At 31.2% G+C, this 10,000-nt stretch overlaps 1 protein-coding gene and 1 long non-coding RNA gene across 3 annotated transcripts in view; one reads left to right on the top strand and one right to left on the bottom strand.

Moving 5' to 3' along the window:
- The window catches only part of LOC135201803 (uncharacterized), a 2,797-nt gene extending 746 nt beyond the window's left edge, over positions 1-2,051 (bottom strand). Inside the window, exons 1-2 of the long non-coding RNA XR_010311609.1 lie at positions 1,732-2,051; positions 1-132 (exon numbers count right to left, since the gene is read on the bottom strand). The exon at positions 1-132 is cut by the window's left edge and continues 746 nt beyond it. This is a non-coding gene — a long non-coding RNA (uncharacterized LOC135201803). The remainder of the gene's footprint in view (positions 133-1,731) is intronic.
- LOC135201804 (glutamate receptor 1-like) overlaps positions 1-10,000 on the top strand; it is a 377,856-nt gene that overhangs the window by 87,285 nt on the left and 280,571 nt on the right. The window contains exon 1 of one of the 2 annotated variants that reach the window (XM_064231070.1): positions 2,421-2,615. The exons of the other annotated variant lie outside the window; for it this stretch is intronic. The gene's annotated coding sequence lies outside the window, so the exon portion shown is untranslated. Of the gene's footprint in view, positions 1-2,420; positions 2,616-10,000 lie in introns of those variants that run through there. 2 annotated transcript variants of the gene reach the window in all.

Raw genomic sequence — 10,000 nt, 5'->3', positions numbered from 1 at the left:
TAAGAAACCAGAGTTATATGGCTTTGTAATTTTAACATGTTTTCCATCAATAGCTCCGAGGCAGTGAGGAAAGTCCCATTTCCGATCAAACTCTTCAGACACTGACATCCATTCCTCCTCGCTCTCTGGTATCTGTGAATATTAATAGGATACATAAATATCTTCCAAATAATACCCTTAAATGTTAATTTGGTTACAAACTTCATTATAGAATGATACTACTAAAGATATCACCAAAGGAACACACACAATACGGCCCCTTTTTCCTCTCTCTTCTCTGCAGAATTAGCTTTTAGATATTTTTTTTTCATCAGTCATCTAAATGCCAATGGAAATGTTGTGATCCCTGGGGGTTCACGAACCAGGGACGGATTCAGAATTTTTTTTGTGGGAGGGGGGTGGGGGGAGGAAAATCTTCCATTTATAGATATATTTTGTTTTTATTTACAAACAAAATCTCTAAATATTATATATATAATATATATATATATATATATATATATATATATATATATATATATATATATAATATATATATCATATATATATATATATATATATATATATATATATATATATATATATATATATATATATATATATATATATATATATATATATATATATATATATATATATATATAATATATATATATATATATATATATATATATATATATATATATATATATATATATATATATATATATACATATATATATATATATATATATATATATATATTATTTTTTTAGTTTTTTTTGCTTGAGGGCAGGGCGATCACATCCTCACTGACTGTTTAATTAAGCTTAGTTTGGGTCGGTCTTTAGCACAATTTTTTTTTTTGGAACAGTGGGAGGATGCATCCCCCATACCCCCCCCCACCCTCCCCCCTGGATCCGTCCCTGTCAGAAACCCGAGAGTGAAAACCCGTGCTTTAGTTAATTTCTTGACACAAGACACATTTGTCTGTAATGTTAAGATTTTATATGATGTTTATCACAATATATAATGTAATAATTGACTTTCAACCATTCCCCGTGTTTTCTAGGTACCAGGGACCTCTGGATGTGACACACAAAAATCCACAAAGAAAAGAAAAGTTGCTGCTGAGGGGAAAAAAATAGAATTACTAGAGTTAGCTTGTAAGCACCTTGAAAAGGACGAGGGTGTGGATCCATTAGGACAGAGCTGGGCAGAGGAATTTAAAAAATTAGAAGAAAACCAGCAAATTTACGCTAGAGAAGCTATTAATGATATATTATATGAGGGCCGACTCGGGAGACTCAACATGAACTCGGTGAAAATTAATGAACCACAACTCTTACGATCAGTACAAAAATCAGATCATATGAACACTGTAAGAGTAATCACTCATCCTGTTGTCAAGGAACATAGGTCCATAGAGATCTATTAATGATCCACAATTTAGTTAATATGACTGAGTACCAGTAACTGAAATATAAGTAGCCTACATAATGTGAAATTTATTTCTCATACATTCATGTAATTAATTACATACACTATGTTTTTATATATATACCGTAAACAGTACCGTTATATTTTTGTTTAAACTCTCCCTCTCTCTCTCTCTCTCTCTCTCTCTGATATGCAATGACATTTGCTTACACACCTGTGGTAAATATTATTTTAATTTCATAAGCTGCTTCCTACAACTGTAAAAGAGCAAATGATAAAATAAGCATTCATCAATTTGTTTTTTTACCTTACCTTTATTACATCTTTTAGTGATGACACTATAGCATCACACGTCTCTATCACAATGTTACCAAGACTCTGAGGAGAGATGCAGCACGCAAACTTCAGATCTTCGAAGGAATCTCCAGTTGCAAGAAATCGGAGAGTACATAACAATCGTTGACTTGCTGGTATAGCATCTCTGAGTTGTGTTGTCTTTTTCTCAATTATTGGTGAAACCATCGTCAGCAGGTTCATAAATGTGTCGTGGTCCATTCGAAGGTAATTTCTATAGTCTTCAGGTGATGATACCAGTAGCTCATTTAACAGGCATTGATGAGACAGTTCACATCTCTTCTGTACCACTCTTTCATCCACAATCGTCTCTTTTGTTTTAATCGTCGACTTCTTCGCTGGCAAGCGCCAGCAGAATAGCTATACAAGCTTTCCTTTTGCTCATGCCTCCACGCCTCAATGAAATGTACTGACGTTTGATCATACATATTATCAGTCTATGGCAGTGTATGAACAAACATGTTGGTCATACATGTTTGACAGTCTGTAGGGCGGGTAACGTAAGAGTAATGGTATTAATAGAGAAAAATGACAATAACGACTTTAAACTACGTGGTTACACAGGTTTTAATGGCTATGCATTCTTGACAGCAGTTAAGGACGTAACTGGGTGTTATCGTAGCTGCCAGTGATACCGTGATGGGTTGCCTGTAAAAAATGAAAGTCGGTTGAACAGAAGTTAGTGTTTCTGAATTTGTGGTCGCGAGAGGTTGACATTAAGTTAGACGACTTTATTCGGGTACTGTTTTTGATTGTAGACTGATGAAATATATGACAAAATTGTGATTTTTTGTGGTCGTTATCTGTGGAAGTTTTAATTCTTTTGACCCACTCCAATTCAGGTAAGAATGTCTGTTATTTGTTTGTGTGATGATCTTTTAAAGGTATCCTTTAAATAAACTCCGGTTGTTGTCAGTGTTTTAAAAACCAGGTGAATGAGAAGTTTTAGAAAATATATTACCGGTTTGTTTGTATCGGTTATCGAATATGTGTATGTAACTATATATATTGAGCACCTTAGATTCCAGTACCTCTTTAACGCTACCTATAATGTATACCTATCCATCCTGATCTTCCTAGGGCTTCCTCTCTCATCTTCTCTCATTGCAGTTCAGAATTACCTTAAGGTAGATCTAGGGTACCTATCCGCGGCGGCCCAGACTATGCAGTTGCGGTTTTTCTATGCAGTTTTACCTACTGAACAAGAATTTTAAGTAATATTTATTCGGACGACTGTAATTAACCCCCAGGGGCCAGTACTAAACACGGCGAAATGCATTGGACACCCCGATCCTAGTGGTTGTCGTATCCGCGGTTACGTTTCTTGCAGGGTAATTCTAAAGAATAGTTCCCTACGAACTGCAAGGAACGTAACCGCGGATACGACATCCACTAGGGATTGGGGTGTCCAATGTATTTCTCAGTGTTTAGTACTGGCCCCTGGGGTTTAATTACAGTCATCCGAATAAATATCACTTTAAATTCTTGTTTAGTAAGTAAAATAACATAGGAAAACGCAAATTGCCATAGTCTAGGCCACCGCGGATTGCTTCTGTAGAAATACCATTAAAACAGGTGTAGGCCTACTTAGAAAGAACAAAAATGAAAATAGAACTGTATTCCTTATAATAGAGCACATCAGTGTTTGCATAATTCAGTGAAAACATAATTAAGAGCAAATGGAAAAGTAACAAACAGAACAAACTTAAACAAAACAAAGGATGAAAATTTAGTTTTTAAATTTAAATTTGATTTTTAGTTATGATTTTGCCACATGACTGACACACATCAGTATAGGATGTGCATGTTTCATGAAGCCATCGTTTGCAGCGAACACACTGGATCCAGTTGTATGGTCATAATCTTCACCACATGCCACACACTCATTAGTGAGAATATCAGGTTCATCACTTGACTCCTCTTGAATCTCGACATCTTCCTCAGAGCTGTTACTTGATGAGAGACGTGACGTCCTCTTTGGTTTAGACAAAGGCTTAGGCTTTGATATGTACTTATTTGGCATCTGAAAAAAAGGAAACACATAACTGCATTTTTCTACAAAAATAACTCTTCGAGGATGGCCATCTCTCCCATTTTTAAGGGAGAGATGGGCATAGCACACAACGATGTTTGACTTTGTACCACTTCATATGAGGCAGTATGTACAGAGAACACCAACTTGCTTATTATGATATGTTTCAGAGGTCAAGCTCACTAAAATATATAATCTTTTAGCATTTGTACAATGACAACACGAATTATTCACAGTAAGAGAATAATTTTATCTAAAATACTCACAATTGCAATGTTTTTTTTATGGTTTTTCGACATCAACCGTCCATGTCAACAGTGCACTCACTACTGAGAGAGCGGCAGATCCATCTAGTGAATAATGTAGGAATTACATCGATGGGCCATCTCTCCCGCATGGCCATCTATCCCGGAATTACCCATATATATATATATATATATATATATATATATATATATATATATATATATATATATATATATATATATATATAAACATATATATGATGTATATATATAGTATGTATATATATATATATATATATATATATATATATATATGTATATGTATATATATATATGATATATATGTGTATATATGTATATATGTGTATATATGTGTATATATGTATATATATATATATATATATATATATATATATATATATATATATATATATATATTTGTGCCATTTAAAGGTGTTCTTTCTCAATCAAATTAATCAATTTTAGAACGTAACTTGTGTTATCGTACCAAGATTAATATATTTGCATTTTCTTTGTAGCGAACACTTAGCTATGTTTGTATGAAAACTTTACCATTAATAAGAAACGCAATTCTTCATTAAAATAATCAGCCAAATTCTCCTTTCTTGGCCGGTTAGTTTTTTTGAGTGGTTAATGAAATGGCTGTATTAATATTTAAAGTTCATGGCCATTTACATATGCTTAATATAGTAGCAAATCCACTTAGAACGACTGGTATGTGCTAAATGTATGCAAGACATAAACCACACTGTGTATTTGTGAAGTGGGGAAGAATGGTGTTAGGCAAATCCAATAAATCTCATATTACTGAATTTACATTGCCCTCATCAGCACAGCTTTACTGATAAATTGTCGGACGTCAATAATATTCGTACTTTATACACTTACAAAATCACATGGCCATTGTATTTGAGTTCAACCTTCATCTCCGGTATTTTTTTAAGACTTCAAATTTCTTTAATCTGTTCAGAATTCAGGTCCTCTCTTAAGTCCGCCAATACACTATTAACGTTTATAAAAATGTGATCTTTATTTAGGTTTTTTCCTGCCGATATTTACTTTATTTTCTCGAAATGCTTCTATTTTCTCAACATACTTCAACCTTGTGCGTTTTCTGAACTTCATACGATCACTACCTGAATTTTTCAAATAACAGTAAAATTGCCATAGTTTTATTTTCTAATCCAGTGTTCAGTTTAATTTGTTCTTATTTTTGAAGGAATAGTATTTTTACTTTTGATTATTTTCAAATGCTTAATTACGAGTATGTGGTAGAGTATTTTAATTTTCCCATTTTCTGTTATTCCTTTGAATTTTTGGGTCTTTGATTTCCTAATACTCAGTTACAATATTTTTCGTAAATCGTTGCCAAATCTAGTTATTTTTATTTGAAAGTTGCAATCTTCAGCTACAGCTACTCTTGTGTATATCTTACGGTTTGTAAATTACATTGGTTTTATTATAGCCCTTTCTTCAGAGTATCTTATCTTAAATAGACTAGTCTCCTTTTAAGATATTTCTTTAAAGCCCTCCAATATTGAATTACCTCTTGTCGAAAAGTTATTCAGTTTTTAATGCAATTATGGCATTATTGTTAAAACTACCACTCTTCAAGGATTGTAATTTTTATATAAACCTTTTGTCCTAATATTACAGCACTTCCTTATTTAAAATGTATCTGCGGTTAAAATATAATTTCTTTAAATCAAGTACTATTCAGTATTTCTCCAGTGCTCGCATATGTTTTATCTATATATTTGTGGCTTTCATGTGCCCCTGTTGTTTCTCTGTTTAGATACTTTATCTTCGGTTACGACGTAGTTTTTTTTTTTCGTAAACTTGTAATGAACACTGTAATTTTCTTTAAACAGGACAGTCTCTGTTTCATCATATTTACTTGAAACTTCAAATATGTAAAAGATAAATCACTGCATTATTTTTACCTCTTTTTATCGGTTCTTGCTACTTTTGAAGCCCACCAACCTACGGTTAAATTTATCTTCTGCAAATGCTGCGGTCTTTTTAAAATGCTGCAGCTATTTTTTTTTAAAGTTCTTTGCTTTTTTAAAGTGCCTTTGCTCAAACCATCCAGTACTATTCAATTAAAGTATAATTAATTTTGAGCAAGCCAATCTCCAGCTGCAGTATTTCTCTACAAAAATCGTGCACGCTTTAATTTTATTTTTCTTAAGTTTCTTCATAATTCATCACCAGTCACTATTAGAACATCCTTTCTGAATTTATAATTTTTTCTTTAAATATTACAGTGTAATTGCAATGCTTAATTTTATCTTTTTATTTATTTATTATTTTGATTAATTAAGTTTTTTTTTTTTTTTTTTTGCTGACACCCAAAGTTTGTTACAGAATTTTCCTTTGAAGGTACGGATTTTTTTTTTTTTTTTTTTTTTTTTACATCCTCCATTTTAAAATATGTTTCATTACAACCAGCTTTCAGCTCCAATAAATTTTCAAGTTAAATTCATCCCAATGTTGCTTTTATTCAGTTGCAGTGATTATCCTCGAAATCCTCCAGAAGCTACATTGATTTTCGTCAGTACAGCAACTTACTTATGGAAGTTGTTTTTTTCTTTATATTACATTGATTTTAAACTTTCCTGTATTCATTTACGAAACTTGTACACTTATTGTTTTCTGCAATTATGTTCTGAATTGTTTGTTTTTTAGATACTATGATTATTCTTAATGAATTTTTGCTTTTTATATATTTTGTTTTTACTTAATTTGGTTCGTTATACAGAATTTCTATTGTTTTAGTTGCTATGATTTCACCATGATTTTTATATGGTTAATTATTTTTGTCATGTCCTTCAATATCATTTTCGCATCGTTGAATTTTCTTCAACCAGAAGTTCCGATTCCCAAAACCTTCTCTTTACCAGACACAAAATTTCACATGATCTTGGAGTTTCATATTTAATCTGCAAATGCTTCCAGCATAATTGTCAAGTCATTTATGTTTTATTTTCTCAAATGTTCAGCCTTCTTAAGCGCCTGTCAATTTTTTGCACATTTGGTCCAATCAGTGTGAAATATGAGAAAGTCAAGCCTCCTGTTTGTCGAAATTTGCGTTTCCCTCTGGATGTATTTATTGTATTTTCTTGTCTCTGGGGCCTTCTGCTCCAAAACGTCCTTTTGGGTCTACCGTATTTTTTTATTTCGTTTTTCTTACGAGCTTTGTCCTCGTAGTATTATTTAATATAAGATGGACTAAGGTTTTCATATGATAAAAAAAAAAAAAAAAATCTTCCGTTCACGGTTTTTCCATGTCCGTTTTTTTTTTTTTTTTTTTTTTTTTTTTAATCCCAAGGGTAATGTTTATTTTTATTTAAAATCAGTGGATTGATAGATTGATTTATTAAGTTGATTATATATTTTAATGTTATTTATTGACTTTTTATTTGTATTATATTTTTTTTATTTATTGACTTTTTATTTGTATTATATTTTTTAATGTTATTGACTTTTTATTTGTTAATTTTTTATTTAATTGATTTTTAAATTTATCTGATTTTATTTTATTTATTTGTTTTTTTTAAAGCAGTTGCTTTCCTAAATGGGAACAAAATGTGCTGTTTCAGAAAATAGCTTATCACTCCTTCTTTAAATTGTTTTATTTATATTTCATGGCAGTGTTGACTAATTATTTTTAAAAACTGTATTTCGTCCTACGTCATTTAGTTGAAAGCCTCCACACTTCAGTGACAGCAGTTTTGCTTTCAAATCCTCATTTTTGCTTTCAAATCCTCAAATATTCTGTTACCGAAATTCCAGTTCGGTGATACGGAATTTCTTTTTTCTTCCATTCTTAAGATATTTTATTTTTGTTCGTCCAGTTTTCAGTACCAATAATTACTGAAGTCCTCCAATATTCTGTGGTAACATTTTTCTGAAAACCCGACTACCTTCAGTTGAAGTTTTGTTCTCAAAAATCTTTTGTTTCGTTTTCACGTATTTCAATGATTTTATCAATATATTTTGCTTTCATTTAATCATGTTATTTTTATTTGAATGTCTGTCATATTAACTGCTATGATTTGATTATTATTAATATCCTTACACATATATGTTGATATTCCTTATTTCTCGTTACCTTTATTCTATTTTATATATACATTTGTTTGCTACTTACAAAGGATATTGCATATTTCTCGTTACTGTTATATGCTGTTTTATCTGTACATGTTTGCTACTTTTAGTATAGTTATTCAACAGTTTTTTCCCCTTTGTCCCAAATAACTAAAAAAAAAGCTCTTTCTGCTTTTAAGAATTTTCTTCATTTTGATATTTTCAAACATAATTTCGATTGCCAAATCCATCCCTTTATCAGACAAAACAATAAGTGTGTAGTTTCAAATTTAATCTACAAATGCTTCTACCATAATATTCAAGCCATTTTATCCTTAGCTTTCCCGAATTCTCTGCCTTCCTAAGTGCCTGTTAGTTATTTTGCATATATGATCCAGTCAGTGTGCATTATCATAAAATCAAACATACTAATGTGTCGCCATTGGCATTTTGCCCTATGTAATAATACATTTATTTTTGTCTTGGATGCTTTATAGTTCCTAAATATATTTTCCTGGTCAACCTTATTATCTGAATAATTTTCAAAGTAGGTTTATCTTTATAGTGTTGATGAATATGAATTATTCCTCGTTTAACGTATAATAATCATATGAATCTTCCTTCCATGGTTTTTTTTATATGTTCAGTGTTGTATGTTTTATTTCCGGAGGGTTTTGCTTTTTTATATAAAATTTTGCTGTTTAAAAAGCTGTTGCTTTCAAACATCGTTCGTAGTTAAGTACTGGTCTGGGAGTGCCGTTTTAAAATTCAGCTACGCACCTTTTTTTTTTGTGTGTGTGTTTTTTTCTATTGTATGAAAGTATTTATCCGTTTTGTATTTTTAAGCATCTCGTGACTCATGTTTTTCTTAAAACGTCCTTTCCTCTTATCAGTTTTTTTGAAGTCGTCATATATTCAGTTTAAGAAATTTTCTAGTTCTTACATAATCTTAAGATGCTGTTGTTTCAGTCCTTGTAGTTTCAATTTGCAGTGATTGAAATCCTTCAGTAAACCGTAATATTTTTCTTCAGTTGGAATTCTGTCATTATATATTTTAACTCTTAAACCTCCAGTATTTAATTACAGTCTGTAACTCAAATTGCAGCTTATGCATTATTTTTCCCCGTAACTGTCCTGAATCTAAATTATTTTATATTTTTTTTATTTCATGTGTCCTTTGAATTTCATTCGTTTTCACTGCTGCACATTGACCATAATTCCTTATTTGTTGTTAATTGTAAAGCTTATTTTGCATAGATATTACTGTCAGTAACTGAAAGGGTTGTCCTGGATTCAAGAATATCATTCATTTTTGAATATTTATCCTTATCTCACGATTCCCCAAATCGTTGTCTATCAGGGATGAGACATCATACGACTTTCAGAGTTTCATATTTAATCTACAAATGCCTCTACCATGATTGTCAAGTCATTTTATCTTTTATCTTTCCCAAATGCTCAGCCTTCCAAAGTGTTTGTCAGTAATTTATTTGCCTATATGGTCCAATCAGTGTGTGAAATATCCCCAAGTCTAGCCTCCTAGTCTGTCGAGATTTCCATTTCTTTCTGTTTATTCATTTATGTTTTTTCTTGTTTCTTAGTCCTTCTGTCCCAAAAAGTCCTTTCGGGTCTACCCTATTTTCACATGATCTAAGTAGCTTTGTCTTTTAGTATAGTATTGATAATTACAGAATGTACTTAGTTATCTGTTCAGTTTTCTTTGTCACATTTCCCTATGGTCCTGCTTTTTTGTGCGTAAAGTGTTCATTTTTATTTATATATTTATATATGCATTTTATTTCATTTAAATGAGTTATGTAATTTTAAGGAGCTGTTGCTT

Source organism: Macrobrachium nipponense, chromosome 28 (genome assembly GCF_015104395.2).
Source record: "Macrobrachium nipponense isolate FS-2020 chromosome 28, ASM1510439v2, whole genome shotgun sequence".
NCBI lineage: Eukaryota > Metazoa > Arthropoda > Malacostraca > Decapoda > Palaemonidae > Macrobrachium > Macrobrachium nipponense.
The sequence above is the reverse complement of the archived record's forward strand: the minus strand, read 5'-3'. Positions and strand labels throughout refer to the sequence as shown.